The sequence below is a fragment of the Sus scrofa genome, chromosome X (genome assembly GCF_054392235.1).
Source record: "Sus scrofa isolate SSC_HxYL_T2T_F1_AM1 chromosome X, Sscrofa_HxYL_maternal_Yorkshire_Landrace_v2.0, whole genome shotgun sequence".
Lineage (NCBI taxonomy): Eukaryota > Metazoa > Chordata > Mammalia > Artiodactyla > Suidae > Sus > Sus scrofa.
In genome coordinates this window covers 38,922,868-38,943,385 of record NC_139401.1, presented here as the reverse complement: position 1 = coordinate 38,943,385, position 20,518 = coordinate 38,922,868, and the positions used below count along the sequence as shown (strand labels likewise).

Genomic DNA, 20,518 nt, shown 5'->3' with positions numbered 1-20,518 from the left:
GCAATGCCGGATCCTTAACCCACTGCGCAAGGCCAGGCATGGGACCTGCATCCTCACGGATGCTAGTCAGATTCATTTCTGCTGAGCCGCGATGGGAACTCCAAATTTTCTTTTTTTTTTTTTTTTTTCACAGAGGGGGTCAGGCGTGGAATTGAAGAACCACAGATCATGTGACCCTGAAGAGCCTTAGGAAATTTCCAGTCCAATGATCTTTATAGAAGACAAAGTGACATGCCAGGGCAGCTCAATGGCTCACTCCCGGATGTGCCACATTCCGGGAATATTCTGGGAAAAAAAAATATTTCTGGAACTCAGGGAATATTCTTTTTTAAAAAAATAACTTTTTAAATATGAAATTCCATTTGATGTCATATATATATATTATACATATATATGTAATTTTTTTTGGTCACACCCTGGCATGCGGAAGTTCCCAGGCCTGGCATCAAACCTGCACCACAGCGGTGACAACACCAGATCCTTAACCACTAGGCCACCAGGAAACTCCTCAGGAAATATTCTTTGAGACCTTGGTGTGCAGGCCCTGGGCCTCCACAGCCTCGGAGGCCTGTTGCAGCAAAGACAGTAAACACATGTTTACAAAGCAGTTGGGTCCGCGCTACACAGAGACAGCGGTACTGATGCTCAGGAGAACTTGGTGGCAGCCGCAAATCGAGTCTTAGAGGTGGTCAGGAAATAACCACAGGAGCTAACTCATCTTCACTCCGGGCCACTTTACCAGTAAGTATGAACTCCAACTCCAACGACTCCATGAGGTAGGTACTGTTATCACCACCATCTCTGTTTACTGGGGAGGAAACTGAGGCTCAGAGAGGCGAAGTAACTTGTCCCAGGGCACACAGCTGGCCAAGAGCATAGCCAAAATTAGAACTCATGTAGTCTGGCTTCAGAGCATGTACTTTTTTTTTTTTTGCTTTTTAGGGCCACACCCGTAGCATCTGGGAGTTCCCAGGTTAGGGGTTGAATCAGAGCCGCAGCTGCCAGCCTATGCCACAGCCACAGCAATGCGGGATCCGAGCCGCGTCTGCCATCTACACCACAGCTCACGGCAACACCAGATCCTTAACCCACTGGGTGAGGCCAGGGATGGAACCTGCATCCTCACGGACACTATGTCAGGTTCTTAACCTCCTGAGCCACAATGAGAGCTCCCACCCACCTATACTGCCTCGCTGGGGGGAGGATGGCATCAGAGCTGTGACCTCAAGGAGTGGGAGCTGTCCAGGAGAGAAGAGTTGGGTAGAAGGAGGGGCACGTGCAAAATGGTACAATCTTGGCGGTGAGCACAAGTGTGGTGTGTCTACGTCGCTGCAGGCTAGAAAGTACATGTGTCTCTGTGCACGTATCTCTGTGTGTCTCTGTGTGTGTATATGTGTATCTATGTGTTTGTGCACGTGTCTGCCTATGTCTTTGTGAGTCTCGGTGCCTATGTATATCTGTGTGTGTGTCTGTGTGTCTGTCCTCCTGGTGTGCCTGTCTATGTCTATAGATATGTCTGCATGTGTATGTATGTGTGCGCATGTTTCTAGGTGTGCATCTGTGTGTCTGTGTCTCTGTGTTCGTCCATGGATCTGTTTGTGTGTTCCCTGACTGTATATTCATGAACGCATGTCTTGGCAGTTACATGGGTGCATTAGTGTGTGAGGGGGTAGGGGCAGGAGTGGACATGGTCGGGAGGTGACTGGAGCTATGCAGAGACCACATCATGATGGGCTCTGGAAAACTTGACCCTTAGGACAAAGGGGACTCATTCGGCTCAATAAACTGAAGGGACAGGTGGGCATTTTAGAAAAGTCATGTGCTCGGCCACACATTTTTTTAATTGAGCATCTAGTATGTGTCAGACCCTATTCCAGATTCTGAGGCTGAACTGGTGAATAACATCCCTGTCTTTAGGGAGCTTACATTCAAATGAGGAGAGACAGACAATAAACCCATAAAAGATGTGATATAATAGCAAGGGAAGTACTTAAAAGGAAAAAAAAAAAAAAGAAGCATGTGAAGACCCCCACCATCAAGCAGAGGTCTGAAGAAGTGAGAGTGAGCCCAGAACTGTGGGTGGAAGAGCATTTTAGGCAGAGGGAACAGCAAGTACAAAGGCCCTGAGGCAGGCGTGGGTTTGATCTGTTCAAAAAAGAGCGAAGAAGTCAGGGGGCCTGAGGTGAAATGAAGTTGGGGACAGGACCGGGGCTGCTTCTCGCAGAGCTTTGCAGCTGTGGTGAAGGTTTTGGCCCATGTCCTACAAAACATGAGAAGCCACTGGAGAACCCCACCCCTGTGGTGGCCGTGGGACTTGTGTGGAAGAAGAGGCCAGGCTGCCACACTCCTGAGTCAGTGCTCCCTCCACAGAGCCAAGGCCAAGGTGGCCTTTCTGATGTCACGTGCAATTCCTAATACACAGAAAATAAATCTGTTTTCAAGATATTTTCCTGAAGTTCCCATCGTGGCTCAGTGATGAACGAACACAACTAGCATCCACGAAGACACAGATTCGATCCCTGGCCTCGCTCAGTGGGTTAAGGATCCAGTGTTGCAGTGAGCTGTGGTGTAGGTCGCAGACGAGGCTCAGATCCTGCATTGCTGTGGCTGTGGTGTAGGCCGGTGGCTACAGCTCCGATTCAATCCCTAGCCTGGGAACTTCCATATGCTGCGAGTGCAGCCCTAAGAAGACCAAAAAAAAAAAAAAATTTTCCTGTCTCCGCTGACGATTTACTTGGTTCAAGTCCTTTTCGTAGAGTTAATGTTGATCACCAACAAATAATTTATGTCGGTTCTTGGAGCCCAAGTAGGCTTATGGTGGCAGAAATTTATCACCAGCTTCTGGTCTCAAGTAACTCACACTACCCGAACTCGGCGTGGTGACCGTTCCAGAACATGTGAGCGCTCTGAAGGCACATGTCATTATCTCGTGAATCCCTTCAAGAAAACTTTGAGGTGGGTGCCAGCCCTATTTTACACAGAAGGAGCAGGAGGCTTTGAGAGTTTACATAATTAGCCCAAAGTCACACAGCTAGTTAGTGACATCCTAGCCCCCAAGCAAAAAGCAATTTCAAAAGGAGTTAGTGACTTTGCTTCCTAGAGCATGAGCAGGATCGTGGAGCTTTTAGCTCCTGGCATTAGCTGCTGGAAGAAGCCTAGGGAAGCAGCTTGACACAGGTGGCCCCTGGCTTAGCCAGGTGTGCGTGGGGAGGGGGAATGGGTGAGTTCCACTGCTCCACATCAGTGTCACTGCCAGTGTCACCATTAAAGCACCATCTGTCTATGGGGCTGGGCTGGACCGTGAGCTGAGCATAGCCGCTTTGAGAGTCTTTCCAGCCTGAGTGGGCCACGCAGATGCAAACAGCCAAAAGGGAGATTAAAAACATCTGAGTGAGCCCTGGAGGGGCCCCGCTTACACATGCGAGCAACTGAAGAACTAGCAAATTGTGCAGACACTTGTTCCGCCCACCCCAACCACGCGCCTTTGCTTCTGGAGACGCAGAGGGTTCTCTGAACTTTCCAAGTCACCTATGGGGTGTGAGCGGGACCCGATGGGAGAAGCGAGGTGGCCTCCCCAGACCATGTCATCGTGAGGTTATTATCAGAACTAAACCAGACACGAGGCAGGACTGTAAGTCACCCCAGTCGGACCCATTATCCTCGGACAAATTGCTGCCTCTAGCTCTTAGGAAGGACGTCCCTATAAACAGCGGGTGCACTCCCTTCGGATCCAGGAGTCCGGGGGTGCTGTTAGGGAAGGTGAGTGGGGGCCGGAACCCCGACACGGAGGCTGTCTTCTTGCCATTGTCCTCACGAGGATGGACTAATGTCAAACAAGACCCAATAAAAGCCAAGCCAACCCTGGGAATTTGGGAGGCTTAGTGTTTTATTTTAAATTTAAGGTAGTTTAATTTGTTAATAAAAATTGTATATATTTAAGGCACACGACGTGATGAACTGATACACACAGAGCGAAACTGTTACTATAGTCACCCGAACCCACATCTCCATCTCTGCACATCCTTACCTTTGTGGGTTTTGTTTTTGGTGATGCGAGCACCTGAGATCCACTCTTTAGGCACATTTCCAGTCTATGGTAGAATATGATTAACTACAGTTATCACGCTGCATCTCTGGAACCTACGCATCCTGCGTAACTGCAGCTTTGCTCCCTTTGCCCACCACCTCCCCGCTTCCCCCAGCTCCCCGCCCCTGGTGATCACCATTCATCTCTCTGCTTCGATGTATTCGACGTTTTAAGATTCCACCTCTAAGTGAGCTCAGGCAGTGTTTGTCTTTCTGGGTCTGGCTTATTTCACTTCGCGTGATGTGCTCCAGGTTCACCCATGTGACAGGATCTTGGAAGCGTGGTGTTTTCGTTCCCATGATTGTATAACAAATCACACCCTCTCCCTCTACAACTTAGAGGATTAAAACAATCATCGTTTCTTCCACTCGCAGAGTCTGTGGATCAGCAGTTTGGACGGGGCAGGTGGGGACGGCTTGTCTCTGCTCTGTGGTGCGTCGGGGCTCAGCTGGAAGCCCTGAAGCCTGGCGGCTGGGGCCATCTGAAGGCTTGTGTGCACGCATGGCTGGCGGCTGATGCTGGCTGGCGGCTGATGCTGGCTGGCGGCTGGGGGACCGCAGCTTTTCTTCCTGCAGCCTCTCTGTCAGTGCTCCCCAGGAGCTGATTTGGGCTTCCTCACTCTGGGTGCCCAGAGTGAGCTTCTGAGCAGGTAGAAGCTGCATCCTTTTATGACCCGACCTAGGGAGTCACGTGGCATCATCTCTCCTGTAATCTATTGGTCAGAACACTCACCAGCACCACTCAGATTCAAGTGGAGGGAGCAGAGCCCCCCCACCTCACCATGGCTGGAGGGGCTGTCACAGCCTCAGAGGGCGTGGGGGATGGGCTACATATATTTTGGTGGCTACCTTCGAAAAATCCGTCTGCCACACTGTGAGCCTCACATGTCCCCCTGGAGGTCTCTTCCCTGGGGACAGTAGAGCTATGTGTCCCTCCTCTCCCCCACTGCGCTGTGAGGGCAGTGATAGGAAGACAGCCAGGAAGCTGTCCGTGGCCATACTATGTGACATCTTCCCAGCGACCTTTGCTGGAGAGAGCAGGGTCAAGTCCCAACTTCAGACAGAGCCTGAGAATAAATCAGCGTGTCCCTTTCACAGAGGCAGCCAGGCCGCCAGCGAACCCTTGGCCTTCAGGGCTGGCCGAGGCTGGTGTGGATCTAAGTGGAGGATTCTGCCAGGGGTGGCGGGGACCTAGGACAGCCCCCCTGCTGGGGAAGAACACACATCAAGGCCTGTGTGAATGATTGTCGAAGCCACTCCTGACCCTCCATCTCACCTGGGTACCAGGCAGCATGGTACCTTTCCTCAATCCCGCGTCCTCGGCCAAGAATTTGAGGGGAAGTGAATTTATGTGGGTGGTGACCCCAGGAAGCAGTGGTAGGGGTGGGGACACAGGACAGGGAAGAGAAGATGGGGTGTAGCACAAGCCAGTTGCCGCTGCGGGTGACTGAGGTTGAATCCCACTGGGAAACTCTGGGATTGGTTATGGAGCATGCGCCGTGCAGCTGTGCCATCCAAGGGGCAAGGGTGCTGCAGCATCTGTCCTCCAGCCCCATCAGTCAGAGGCTGCAGGCGGCCCCTGGAGGGGTGGTAATTCCCCGCCACTCCTGGCCAGTGAATGGGTGGGCAGAGTCGGCCTCAGTGGTTAGAGGTGCCCTCAGGCCCAGATGCAGGTGCTGGCAGCTGGGAGGCAGGCGCACACGTCAACGTCACGGTCAGAGGGAGGGGCGGGAGCAGGGAACCCACAGCCTCTGCTACAAAGCCCTTCCACACGTTTCCACCGGACCGGACATGCCACGCGCCCTCCTTCCTCTGAGCCCAGGTACGTGCTAGTCCCTGCGTCTGGAAGCTTCTTCCCCCAGCCCTCCTCTTCACCTGACGAACCCCTTCTCAACCCTCAGCCATTTCCTCAGGTGAGCCTTCCCCGACCCCCAAGACTGGGTCCCCATTTGCTGTCGTACCCGGGCTATTTCCCCTTCTTGGGACTTCGCCCAGTTCCCCTCAGATGACTAGTTAGGTAGGTGGATGTTTACTGTCCATTTCCTCAGCCAGGGTGCAAGCTCCCTAGAGGAGGGACCAGGTCTGTCTGGGTCACCATTCACGGCAAATACCAAGGACTGGCTTGGGTGACATGCAGCTTGGGTCCTGGAGATGTGTTCGCTTTTCATCAGTTGGGGAACGCGGCAAGCCTCCCCTCAGGCATGTGACGACAGGCACCTATTTTGTTGGCTGGGTCGCGGCAGAGGTAGTGCGGTCCAACAGCCATGGCGGTGCCGTTCTGACCATGGTCCCCGTCACAACAGCCTGGGCAGCCGGCTCCGCAGTGCGCTCTGGGGAGCTAGCTGCTCCTGAAAGCTCCTAGAACTCTGCTCCTACGGTCCTGCCAAAGAATCTACAAAGTATACTTTTCTGCTCAAATGAGCAAACCTGGATTCTGTTCTCTGCAGCTGATCCGGGCCAGACTCCTGGATCTCAGATGGTCCCCGCTTCGTAGCTCAGTGTAATGAAGGAAATGGTTGGAAGAATCAAGAACTTTTTATCCTGCAATCTGAAGGCTGTCCTCCAGAAAGTTCAAGTCCATCGGAAAGCCCTTGGACACTTCAGCTCTCTGCCCTCTTCTCACCATGACGGACGAATGGGCATTCACCTGAATGGCATCCTGATTTATCTCCTCGAGTTGAATTAGTAGGGCCCCCTGGCCTGTGCATTCCTGTATCAGCTGCGGAAGCCTCTGTCCTCAACCTTGAGAGATGCTTAAGAGCTCAGAAGTGGACACGGTGTCAGCTATTCCAGAGGGGGATGCCCCTGTGGCTCAGTCAGTGACCTTGAGGGTGTAATTCCTGGGCTTGCCAGGTGTTACTAGATGACGCTTCCCGCGACTCCCTTCTAACTGCCCCAGTGGCTGACTTCACCAGGAAGAGAATTCAGCCTCACCCTGGGCCTCTGAGGGGCTGAAGATCTTGCCCACCTCCGCCCCAAGAGGCCCCTGGCTGGACTGCACGTGGATCTCAGCCTCCGGAACTGTTGGGGGGGGCGGTTCCCGTTGTGGCTCAGCAGGTTATGAACCCAACTAGTATCCATGAGGATGCAGGTTCAATCCCTGGCCTCGCTCAGTGGGTTAAGGATCCAGCATTGCTGTGAGCTGTGGTGTAGGTCAAAGATGCGGCTCGGATCTGGCGTTGCTGTGGCTGTGGTATGGGCCGGCGGCTGCAGCTCCAGTTTGACCCCTAGCCTGGGAACTTCCATATGCCACGGGTGAGGCCCTAAAAAGAAATTAAAAAAAAAAAAAAAAGAGCTGCAGGGGGTACCATCCTGTTCCAAGAAGATGCCAGCCCCAGCGCCACTGTGCCCCACCCCGGGGTTTCTCTGTTCAGGCAGCCAGCTCTGGTCAGGCAAGAGTGAGAGTGGTGACTGCTTTGAGAATCTGAGAAGGTGCTAAATTGAGAGGCTCTGCCCCTGACAGTGGACTTGTCCTAGCTGTGACCCACCCCCGGAGGCCCAGATGCTGAGCTGGCCTTGAGCTGAGCCACCTTCCCTGGGCACATTCTTCTCACCATCTGCCATGTCCAAATGCCCAGCACCATCAAATAGATGCCTTCGGGCACAAAGTGGAGGAGGGGGGAGTACCTCAGTGGACACGAGGGTCCTCCCCCCAACACAATAGAACAGATTGTCCCCTAAACCCCCGGGGAGGGGCGGCCAGCAGGCAAGGCTGGGCCCGGTGATGACAGGCGTGCTGGCTGGAATGGATCAGCTTGGCAAGGCACCCCGATGCATGTGGGGGATTAAGGGGGATTGATATTTGTTAATACATTTAGTGCCCCGCCCATGGATTAGCTCGGGGGCCATACGAAAAGCCAGGCAAGCTGCGTGATGCTTACTCTTGTCTTGCGGGAATATCAAGGTTCAAACTGGTAAATGAAACCCTGGGTCATAGATCCAAGGATCTAGTGGAGGCCGAGACGGGGATGGCGTGGGGAGACGGGTGGGGTGGGGTGGGCTTGGTTCCTGTGGAAGGGCTGTGATGGCAGAGACACCACCCTGTTTGTGTTAGTGGTTGGGGAAGGGTTTGCCTCTTGGTGGGGAGCAGCTGCAGCACATGCCCGGCCATGATTCACAGGACAGGGCACTGCCCTTGGCATCTGCCATATATCCAGGCAGCATGTTCACCACATGTAACAACTGGTAGGGTACAGTCCCTGACCAATCAGAATGGACACTGGTCCCTGTGCTGGGGGCGTTAACCATTTACATGCTGGTTTGTGCGGAGGCCTGTAGGTCCTGGCAAGGGGCAGGGGGCCTGTCTGGGGCAGGCTGGGTTGGTGGGAAGAACTCAGGGGTGGGGAACTTGAGGCTGTGCCTATCTGCTGCCTAGGCTTTAAGTATGTCGAGAGTGGAATAACTAGGGCATCTGGGAGTCCTAAACGTGTCTGGGCTGCAGCTGCGGCGAGGGCACTCCCGACAAGAGCTTGCTGTGACACTGAGGCTTGGGCCGGCTGTAGGGGAGGATGGGGGTTTGCTCTGCCCGGGCTGTGAGGTGTGGAGGACTTGACCTGCAGCCTCAGCCCTGGACCTCACCGTGGAGCCGGCAGGAGCCCCACTTGGCAAAATAGTTGCAACCATCTCCCCAGCAGCAGGCAGCGTCTGCGGAAAGTTCTCTCTGAATTGCTACCTGGACACATTACAGAGCCTCCTTCCTGGCCCCAAGGAGCCACTAGCTCTTCCAGCCCAAGTCTTGCAGTTTCTGGCACATCCCACTGTCCTGGGGCCCTGGCACCTGGCCTGGGCCACCCCCCCCCCCACCACCCCCGGCATCTACCTGCCTTCTCGCAGCAGACTGACTGGCCCCAGTTCCAGCCCCAGGCTATCTTCCTCCTGCCCCTCAGGTCTGCTGGCTTTTGAACCTGTTCAGAATGGGCCTGGCCTGCCGCCATCACCTCTAATCTGTCTGCTGTGACCCACCAGAACTTTCCAGGGCGGGAGCTGCTGCTCAGGACGCAACATTTCCCCAGTCTGGTTCCCCCTTCTCCAGGGAACTCTGTGGCCAGGCATTTGAAGTTTCCACCAGCCATATGAACTGTCAGATTGATACGATTTAAGCACTGGGTTGGATGGTTCACGGGGGGGGGGGGGGGGGGGGGGCCGCCTCCCTGTGGCAGCACAGCCCCACCCCCGCTTGTGGGGGAGGCACTTGGGTGGCCAACACCTACTGGGGACGGATCGGTGGCCCACGGGAGGCACGTCACCTCACCTGGAGACTTGAGCTAGGCCCTGTGAGTCACTGAAAACAAAACGATTCCGGGGGTTCTTTCCAATCGTCCGAGCTTTGAACCCCAGACTTGGGTTCAATGTCTTTGCAGTCTCAGGGGACACTGCAGCAACAGCAGACACCGGGCTTCTCTGCTCCGACGACACACGCTTCCGTTTCACCTTTTACTGTTTCCGAAATCAGGACGCCGTCATCTCCATTTGAGGTTTTCCTGCCCACCCGCCTTGCCTGGCATCCCCTCCCCCCTTTCTTTCCTTACTCTCTGATGACAGGAAATCAGGACTTGCAGACTGATGGATGGACTGATCATGCCCCCCCGCCCTTTCCTTGGGGATGGCACTGTCACGGTCTGGCAGCCGGTATTTCTTCCTGGGGGGTGTTTGGCTGGTCTCCTAGCACACAATAGCTACTCAGTAAATGCGGGAGTGATGAATGAATGAATAATGAGGTGTTAATTCCCTTGCTCCAAATAGGGCAGGGGTGGAATTTAGCCCACATCCTTCAGGACTGCTGCAGTGGGTAACTTCTGTTCAAAAACTGGCCGGCAGGCAGCCACCAGTGGGGGAGGGGAGTCATCCGCCTAAAGGGTACTTGTCATTTGGGTCGCTTCCTGTGTACTCACTGCGGGCGGGTGGGGGGAGGGGCGGGCTAAGGGGGCAGCAGCCACTAGAGGACTTTCTTCTCGTGGGATGCAGAGATGCAAGAAGGCGTGCGGAGCCTGGCCATGCCTGTTGAGGCCCTCTGGGGACAGGGGGTGTGGATGGGGCGTGGGTGGGGTACGGCAAGTCGGAGGGCCACATCAAGAGTCAAAGGGTGGGGAATATACTTTGCCCCTTTAGTGAGAGGTGAGGAGTGGGGGCCAATAATGCCATCTGCCCACGAGGCCATGTTCTGACCAACAGCTGTACCAGCACCTGCCTAGAATGGCACGAGCACAGAGGGAAGCAGAACAGAACACGGGTCTGGCTGGACCTCGCACAGTGTCCGGCCCGCTGCTATCCAGAGTATCCTTGGACTTGGAACCCAGGTCGCCTAGTTCCCAGGCCTGGGACTCTGCCGACACATCTCGCTGCCTCCTCTATACAAGTTCATCGTGCGCCGAGGCAGCTTGTCAAACCCAGACAAGTCCTGTGGCTATTTTTTCCGCTGACTTTTCACCAGGGGGGACGCCAGCCAAACAGAACGGGTGTCACGGGCCTGACGGGTGTCAAGCCTGGTGTCGTGAAGATTGTCCTCGAGCGCGTTCTCCATCCCCCACCCAGAACACTTATCTCCTTACGGGGGTTGGGGGGGTGGGGGGGAGGGAGGGGGCGAAGGGGGTGCCGGGGAGGGAGGGAGGCAGCTTGGAAGTGTTTATTCTCTTCAGGAGCGAGTCTCTCTCCTAATTAGTAGGTGATTCTGTGCGATGAAGCCCAGGTGGGGACTCGAGATTGGGGTCTGGAGTGGTGCTCCAGGCGCCCCTGATTACCCAAATCCCCAGCTGGGGTGAGGACCCCTCACGTGGGGCGGGAAAGCGGGGGAATATTAGTTTCCGATACAACGAGAGACAAGAGAATAATTCGACGAGGCCGTGTCGAACAAGCGGAGAGAGAAAAGCTCTTTGAGTGCAACAAGGAGCGGGGTTTTAAAATTTCATTTGCACAGCGGCAGGTCTTGCCAATTGGATTCTTTCCAGAAAGCAATCTGCTAAGTCTGACAGTCGGAAGAAATGCCGGGCTGCTGAGCGAGGAGAGGCTGGTTTTTTTTTTTTTTTTAAGGGTTTATTTTTCATCCAGGTCCTTTGTGAGCAATGGCTTTTTTTTTTTTTTTTTTTATGCCATTTTAAAAGAAAAAGACATGCAGCGATCCTCTTTGTGAGGCGGGAAAGGGCTTCCCTGACCATCTGGGCCTCAGAGGGACTCGGGGAGAGGCGGCCTTTGTGTGGGGGCAGTCAATGCCCGCGCGGCCGCCGTTTATCTTTGCTGCCACTCACACCAGGCTGGCCTCGCTGCTGGCTGGCCCAGGGCACACGCGGCAGCTCGGAGCCGCCCTCCAGGTCCTTATCTGTGTCACTGGCAGGAGGCCGGGTGGGGGTGGGGGTGGGGATGGGGTGGGGGATCTCTCGGAGCCCACCCAGAGGTCCATTGTGTTGGCTGCACAGCGACAGATCCGCACCGCAGAAATTTCTTTGCTCAGCCCCATTCTTCAGGGCACAGCATCCTCTCTCTCTCTCCGTCTCTCAGCCTCGCTTCTCTTCCTTGCATTCCTCCCCCTCCTGCCAGCCGGGCTGGGGGCTTTGGGGGTGAGCATGGATTCTTGGCCGAGGCCAGCTGTTCCGAGAGCATTGCATTGCACACACACGCGCACACCCTCCCAGCCCTGCCTGTCAGCCGGGCTCCGGAGCAATCTTTTTATAGAAATGCTGAGGTGACGCGGCTCTCTTTCGGCGGGTCCTTGCCTGAGCGCTGGCTCTGTTTTGTCCTCGCAAAACTGCACTCTGGCAATGCCAGCCCAGGAAACAGACTGTTCCCTGCGGGGAAAGGTGTGGCAGAGAGAGCATTTCAGTTGTGCGGGGGGGCCTGGGCTGTTTGGTGGTTCATTTGGAGGGTCTGTTTTTATAGCTTCCACGTCTATATCCTTTACACGTGATATCATTTGATCCTCACAATAACCCTATGACAGAGGGTGTAGATCCGTCCCATTTCCTGGATGTGTAAACTGAGGCCCGGACAAGCCACATTGGCCTGGTTTCACCGGCAGGAAAATGGCACGAGAGAGACGTGAGAATTGTGTACACCTCATTTGTTTCCACCCCAGCCCGGGAGATTTACGGCTACACTACCTGTGTCCTTGTAGACAGCTCTTCACCAGCTCATCTGCTGCTTTAAAACCAAGGTGACCACTGGGTGAAGGTCACCTCACCTGGCTGACATGTCACCAGGTCCCCGAGAGCAAAGCTGCTTTACACAAAAAAAGCAAGGTCTTGGGGACCCAGTATCCCAGTAAACGTGGCCCTGAAGACTGCCATAGGTGTTTGAGATTAAGCCAGGAGGAGATAGGGCTGGAAGCATGGGGTTGTAGGGACAGAAACAGGACTGGAGAACTCTAGCCTTTTCTTCCAGCTTGGGACAATGCTTGTGGCAATGAAAGACGGGAAGGACAAAAATGTGCGAGTCGGGGGAGGGGGAGTATTAGCAGGGCCATCCCTCTGGGGGATCTGTCACGGGTGGTTGGAGACATCTAGAATTGCTCAGAATTTGAAATCCAGCCTTGGAGTAATATGCTGGGAACTGCTCGTTGTGAGTTTCTTTTTTTTGCCTTTTAGGGCCGTGCCTGTGGGCATATGGAAGTCCCCAGGCTAGGGGCTGAATCGGAGCCTACACCACAGCTCATGGCAATGCCGGATCCTTAACCCACTGAGCGAGGCCAGGGATCGAACCCATGTCCTCATGGATACTAGTCAGGTTCGTTACCGCTGAGCCACAACGGGAGCTCCCCATTGTGAGCTTCTGCTTTCCATGGGCACGGACCTTGGAAGAGGCGGCAGTCTGAGTCTGTCTCTGCAAGGACATAGCCCTGCCTCTGGAAGCTTTTGGCTCAGGGTGGTGGCTCAGAGCTGCTGTGGGCGCCAAAGGATGAGGTGCTAGGGCACCCCTAAGCCTGGCTCAGGAAGGGGCTTCTGGACCAGAGCTCATACCAACAAGCCCTGCCAATCGCTACAGAATTGAAATGTTTCTGCGTCTGTTGTCCCAGGTCCCCCCTTCCACCCTGGCTGCCCTGACACAGCCCAAGGCACTCAGCGGCCTATCCCAGGGCTGAGGCTGGCGCTCATGCAGAATGGCCGAGGCCCAGGCTTTCCCAGTTGTTAAATATTTTGGAGGTCACCCCCGTGGGAGCCTCGCCACTCGCTCCCACAACCAGCGTGGGCTTTTTGCTCCCACCCATCCAAGGCCTCTGAGCTCAGAAATGCCAAAAGCTCAGCGAATTCGGGTTAAGCTGGCCTTGCTGTGTTCTGTGAGCTGCGCCGCCCGGAGAATAATAGCAGCTCCCAGGATGTCAGGAAAACAGCCCCTGTTGATTTTCCAGCCCTTGAATAGCAGCTTCGTGGAAAATGTTTCTGATTTGTGCGGAGGTTCTCCCCTAGCCCCGGCCCCCGAGAGGCTGGTGTAATGCTTCTTTTCATGTGGCAGGATCGGATATGACCAGCGTGGGTTCTTTCTGTCAGATATTACGAGTGGTTATTACCGAGGCAGCCCAGCTGCCGTGCGGGGCCGGCCCTCGCTCGGGGTCTGGTGAGGCGCCGCTGTCGTATCTGAATTTCTTCATCTACAAGATCTGAATCCAATCTAGTTGCTGCGAGCCTGTTTGTGGAGCAGAAGGGAGGGAGGAGGAGAGGGGGAGGCGGGAGGGGAGGCCCACGTGAGTGAGGTCGCCCATCCTTCCAGGAGGCTTTACTGGTTAATGAAATCTCTGATTTCTGGGCTGGGGGAGGCCCCCTTGAGCTGACGTTGAACAGCTGATGGGGACATCGGTGTGTCAGGATGCCAAATGGTGACAGTTTGGACCCGCACCAGTGGAACAGGGTATTTTCCGTCCTGATTGCCTCCAGTTCAAATGAAAGTGAGCTTATTTGAATCAGGTAGATCTAGGAAACAATCAGAGAGAAAAGCAGAGGCAGCCTTCAGCGCTGCGTGAGCATGTGCATGTGTTCGTGGTGGCCGGCCATCATTTATAATTCCACATTTATAGAATTCGCAGGGCTGCATGTGTTTTTAAGCTTTGTTTGAATCCTGATACTCTATAGACAGGCCAATTATTTCTCTCCGGAGGAAGGCAGGCCCCAGAAGGATGGGGGCCTGAGCCCCCGCCTGGGCTCTGCTACCCAGCTCTCTGGAGCCCATCTTCCCGTGGGGGTCCTCTGAGTCCTGTGCAGGCTGAGCCTAGGCTAGGAGTCCACGTTCTTTGATTCTCTGGGGGAAGTCATGGGGGGGGGGGCATTAAAAAAAATAAGGACCCGCAAACACATGCTGCTGTCTGAAAGGCCCTTCAAAAGGGCAGGCACGTTTGGCTGCCTCAGCTGTGGTTTGGAGAGAGGATTAGGAAGGATCTGGCGCTGCCCCATCTTCCCCAGAATGAGCTCGGATGGGGAAGTGTGCTGCTGCGGTGGGGGAGGGGAGGCCGCCTTCAGCAAGGTGAGCCTTGCTGCTTGGATTTATTTCAAGTGCAAAATCCAGGGCTTTTTCTCCTGGGTTAACGCCAGCCCCTGACACACATCAAACTGTGCGTTGATAAGTTGATCAGTTGAAAATAACGCATTGCTCCAGCAGCCCCAGGCAGCCCCGCCCTGTGCACTCAGTGGCTGGCCTGGCAGGCAGGCCCTGTGCCATGAAGGGAGTGGAGGGGGGGGCAGGGAGGGGGATCTGGGGCGCCTGCCTCCATGGCCGGGGTGGGGCGCGGGCGGCTGTGCTCCAGCCTTTTTGCAGGTGTTGGGGAAGTCAGACACTTGGCCTGGAGGGTTGCTAAGCGGGCACGGGGTGTCTGGGAGGACAGGTGCAGGTGGGTCTGTTTTCTTTCTGAACGCTGGGAATCTTGCAGCTCCAGCAGTGCTCTGTGGGGGAAGGAAGGTGTTTTCCCTGGTGGCGCAGCCAGAACCAAGCGCTTCTCTCCCAGCCTCGGTTTTCATTCACTCATTCTGTTTCTGATCACTCCTTGTGTAGCCAGCACTGAGCAGATGCCCTCCAGGAGTGATCAGAAACAGAATGGAGCTCAAGTGCCAGATCCCATCTGGGGGGGTGGGGGGTGGGGGGGGGTGTGGTGGGGGAGGGAGCACACTCCTCGATGGAGAAGGGAGAGTCGCTCTAATTATAACTGACACACTGATTTAACATTTATTCACTCCAAGCACACAAATACACACGCGCAGGCACGCTCGCACACAGCGTAAACAGCAGGGAAGCAGCATCCTGGGGCCCTACCTTCAGCTACAGCTGGAACCTTTCTATTGAAGACTCTGCTTTTTCTGACTGAGTCTCCCACCTGACGCCACCCGGTGTACTGCCACCTCACACAGACCAGTGATCTGTGGGCCAAGGGACAATCCTCAGGGCTTCCAAGGTCTCTGATGTAGGGAAAGGCGCCCTCTGTCTGGTCTTGCAAGACCCTGGTGACCATTCCTTCCGGGGTGCTGGGGTGCCCGAAGCAGAGGCTCTGGTTGGAGATTTGCATGTGCCGAGTCAATGGATGGGGAACAGCATCTCTCGGCAACAGCATCTCTAAGGGAGCGCGGGCAGCAGGATGGGGCCGAGGAAGAAATTGAATTGCATGCCTGCGGCATGATTGCCCCAGAGGCTCAGCTGATCCCATGGGGGGTTCTGAAACCTGGAGGGCCCTGCAGAAAGGTTCTGAGGTTGAAGAAAGAAGGCAGGGGCTTTATGCCCCAGTATTGACTAGTTATGGGTAGCTGGCTACTCATGGGGAGGGCGGTGGGTGGGACTTTGGGTGACACCAACTCTGTTGGCGGGTTGGGGGGTGGATTCTAAGAGGGGACTTGGCGGAGGGTCTTCCGCAGCTGACACCCCTGCTGCTGGAAGAATGCAAGCCTCAGCCGGGAAGGGGTGGGGGCCTCTGGGAGGTGCCTCATAGAGGCTATCCAGATGTCTCCACAGAGTTTACTGCTTTGGGTCAAGACCTTCAGGTGGTGAGGAGGGGGGGACCCACACGGGCCTTCCCAGCCACGGCAGGCTGGGAGATGCTCGCTCATGTCCCAACCCCGGACCCTGGAGTCACATCTATTATTAACTCCCAGTCACACACACGGACCTATACCTGGAGCGTTCATCATGTATCTGGCTTTTGATTAAACCTTTTTCCCTCTCTGGATAGGTTTTATTTATTGTTTTTGAGAATAGTGTATAAGCAAAATTGGGAGGAAGTTACCGAGATTTCCCACATACTTCCCGCCCCACCTCCAACGCACAGCCTCTCCTATTATCAATATCCCTCACCCGAGCAGTACATTTGTTAAAATCAATGAACCTACATCAATACATCATTATCACCCAAAGTCCGTGGTCTACGTGAAGGTTCACTCTTGGTGTGGTATGTTCTATGAGTTGGGACATAGGACACGCAACCGCCATCGTAATAACACACAGAGTAGCTTCGCGGCCTTAAAAAAATCCTCTGCAATCCACCTATTCATGCTTCTCTCTCTCCAGCCCCTGGCAGCCACTGATCTTTTCATTGTCTCCATAGATTTACTTTTTTCAGAATGTTATGCAAGTGGAATCATAGAGTATGTAGCCTTTTCAGATGGGCTCCTTTCACTTGGTAATATGTGCTTGTTTCCCTCATGTCTTTTCATGGCTGGGTTGCTCCTTTCTTTTTAACAGTGAATAATACTCCACTGTGGTCTGGATGTACCACAGTTTAGTTACCCCGTTTACCTACTGAAGGACTTCTTGCTCGCTTCCAAGTTTTGGCAAATGTGAACAGAGCTGCCATAAGCATCTGTGCGCATGGCTTTGTATGGATGTACGTTTTCAGTTCCTTTAGGGAAACACCAAGGCTCGAGAACACTAGATCCTATGGAAAGCCCGTGTTCAGTTTAGTAAGGCACAGCCAAACTGTCTTCCAACGTGGCTCTACCAGTCTGCATTCCCACCAGCAATGAACTCGAGCTGCCGCTGTTTCACACCCTTCTCAACATCGAGGGCCCTCAGGGTTCTGGATTTGGGCCATTGTAATGGATGTGCAGCGGAAGGTCCCTGCTGCTTTAAGTTGTATTTCCCCAATGACTTACGATGTGGAGCCTGTTTTTGTTTGCCTGTGTGCCATCTGTCTACCTTTGGTCACCTCTCTGAAGGTCTGTCCAGGTCTTAGCCAGGCCTTTTTTTTTTTTTTTTTCCTTTTTAGGGCCGCACTCAGGGCATACGGAGGTTCCCAGGCTAGGGGTCGAATCAGAGCTGCAGCTGCCAGCCTACACCACAGCCACAGCCATGCAGGATCCGAGCTGCATCCGTGACCTATGCCGCAGTTTGTGGCAACGCTGGATCCTTAACCCCCCGAGTGAGGCCAGGGATCCAGACTGTGTTCTCATGGATACTAGTCGGGTTCATTACTGCCGAGCCATGCAGAAACTCCTAGCCATGCCTTTAGTGGCTGCGGCAGGCCAAAGGCGCAAACACAGCGTATTACATCTGCCCAGGGTGCCAGGACACACTGCCTCCAGTCAGCCTAAATTTCCAGGGCAGGTTGGCTCCCCGGTGTGGCCTCCACAGCCCTGAGACACATGCAAATAGGCCGGGAAATGGGCGGCATGAAAAGCAGAATCCAGCCACTGAAGGAGGGCAAGGAGGCAGGGCAGGGATCCGGGCAGAGTGTGCCAGCAGCCCTTGATGTTTGCTGGAGAAACACCTTGGGCCTCAGGGAAGCGCGAACCGCACGGAGGCCGAGGAGCTTAACCCCGCTCCTCTGGAGAGCGCCTGGCAAATCCAGCCTCGGGCTAGAAGCGATCCTGAAACCGCCTCCGAGCCCTGGGCCCCCGCGGGAGAGTCGCTGTTGAGCCTGGAGAGCTGGACCGAGGCAGCCTCGGGGACACGTGGGGCCTGAGGAGGGGCAGGACCGGGCGATGTGGGCAGAGAGCACGTCACCCAGCTTTCATCCTCAGGACCGGAGACGCAGCCCCCGCTCAGTGCTGGGGCCGGGCACGCGAGGCCGCTGAGCTGGGGAGTCAGGAGTGGCTTCCGGCGGCGTCATCCTTCTCTCTAACCCGCCCTTAGTTTGCCTTCCCTCCTGCCTCCAAGCCGACATTTTCCGTAGTGGAAATGCATGTTCTTTGAACCCGTCTCATCAGTATGATGAACAAACAGAGAGCAGATCTAATCTATTGGCGTGTTTTTCTAATTACTGGATTGATTTACCAGAGACGTCTCCCCAGGAATTTGACTCCTATGCAAGGTCTTGGCGAGCTCTCGGTACGTTCTCTGAAAAAAGCCTGACCAAGTCCACGCAGAATTGGGGGACCCGGGTCCCTCTAATCAGGGCACAGAGCTGATTTGTTTTCTAATGGAATCTGAATAGAATTTAACGCCTAGCCATTCCGTGTGGAGTGCATTCATATTTTTAATTAACAAATTAGGAGCTATTTTGCTCCCCTTTGAACAGCAGTCATGTGGGCCTGGTTCCTTTTCGGCCAATTTAGTCAACTCGGATGATTTTAATTACAACAGTCACGAGCACCAGAAATTCCTGCGTCTGACAGCTTCGCGACCTGGTCCATTGACTCTCATTTAAAAGCAACTTCTCCCTGAACAGAGATCTCCGAGGCTGCCGGTGGGCGCCAGGAGCGGGGGCCGGGGACTGTGCCCTTGGGCACAGGCAGAGAAGAGCCTCATTTTCCATTTTGAGACCCATTAGTCCTGATTACAAGGTTGCCACTTCTCTCTGGCTTCGCCTTCACATTTTTAAGAAGCAGCGGCCCTCCCGGGGAAGCACCAGTGAACCGCGTGGATGTGCAGGCGAGCTGTCCCAGCTCGCGAGCTCCCAGCCCTGCCATCCTTTCATCAGGAACTTGGCCTTGGTGCCATGCTTCGCAAACTTGAACAGGCACACGAAGCCCCAGGGGCTCCTGTTCATGACACAGATTCTGACTCAGTTGGCTTGGGGCAGGCCCTGAGATTCTGCGTTTCCTTTTTCTTTTCTCTTTTTCCCTGTTAGGACTGCACTGGCGGCATATGGAGGTTCCCAGGCTAGGGGTCACATCGGAGCTGCAACTGCCGGCCTACACCACAACCACAGCAACGCCAGATCCGAGCCGCATCTGTGACCTGCACCACAACTCACGGCAATGCCAGATCCTTAACCCACTGAGCGAGGCCAGGGATTGAACCTGCATCCTCACGGACACTGTGTCAGGTTCTTAACCCATTGAGCCACAACGAGAACTCCAGATTCTGCATTTTCAACCAGCATACCAGTACTGCGGGTCCACAGACCATACTTTGAGAGGCAAGGCTTTGGCTGGCTCCGGGGGGCCTCGGCTGACCATTATGGAGCAGTCCCCCGGGCGTGTGAAGGGCTGATGACTGACTAGGCTGGTGGAGCGGGGGCGTCTGGGGGCAGGTCAGGAACTTTGTAGGGGTTGTTGGAGCCAGCCAAAGCATTGTGGACGCAGAGAAAGTCCATTCTGGAAACCAATCTGTCCCCCGGCCCTCCCTGAGCTGGCGGAGTGGATGCTGAGTTAGCAAAGCCGAGAGAACCGGGGAACACAACGTTCCCAGAGAGGTTGCAATCAAAAGGGTCCCAGCCCCCCCACCCCCTGCTGAGAATTCTGTGAATTTATGATGTGTCGACAGTTTGAGCCCCAGCACACAGCAGACTGATGGGCTACAATTAGGAGTGTGTGCTAAGCCCCTCCCGATCCCTCCATCATGTATTCATGGAATTTATGTGGTATCAGCAAAGTGAGCTATGTGCACGTTTTGGGGCGAGAATTTTAGAACTATGATGTCATCATCCCCAGAGAGGTGGCCAGAGAGGAGAAAAGAATAGCAATAAAGCGGAATTAAAAGGCCCAAGCCTATTTGGATCTGGATTCAAAACACGGTGTTGTGATTATTTGTATGACTTTTCTGAGACAATGGGAAGGCTTAACACGGGGAGTTTATGTTAATTTGGGGGTGCCATAAGGGAGTTATGGCGATGCTGAACAGAGGCCTTATCTTTAGTGACGTGTGCTCAAATATTCAGATGAAGTGATATGGTGGCCGGGATCTGCTTTAAAAGAATACAGGGAGTGGAGAAGTGGGTGAGGGCGTGAAAGAAGACTGATTGTGCATCGGTCATTGTTGGAGTTGTGCGGTGGGTACATGGGGGCTTGTGAGAGAACTCATGTGTGTTTCAAGGTCTCTACATGGACGTGGAAAAAAAATCTCCCTCACATCATGCATTTTGCTGATACCACACAAAGACCATGAATACATGATGGAGGGGAGAGAAAGAGGGAAAGAGAGAGAGAGGGAGAATCTGCAAGACGGTGTAAAAGACATTGCTCTCATCTTCCCTTGCTCTGGACTGGAAAGGGGGAGAAAAACGATCAGAACATGATGAGCCAATCACCCACACCTCGGTGATGAGCTGCAAAGGAAATGACTGAGACTTCACTTTTGAAGACGGTGTGGGGGC

General features: G+C 54.3%; 1 long non-coding RNA gene across 8 annotated transcripts in view; it reads right to left on the bottom strand.

The window, feature by feature from the left end:
• LOC106506943 (uncharacterized) overlaps positions 1 to 20,518 on the bottom strand; it is a 525,822-nt gene that overhangs the window by 3,164 nt on the left and 502,140 nt on the right. The gene's annotated exons all lie outside the window — the stretch shown is intronic.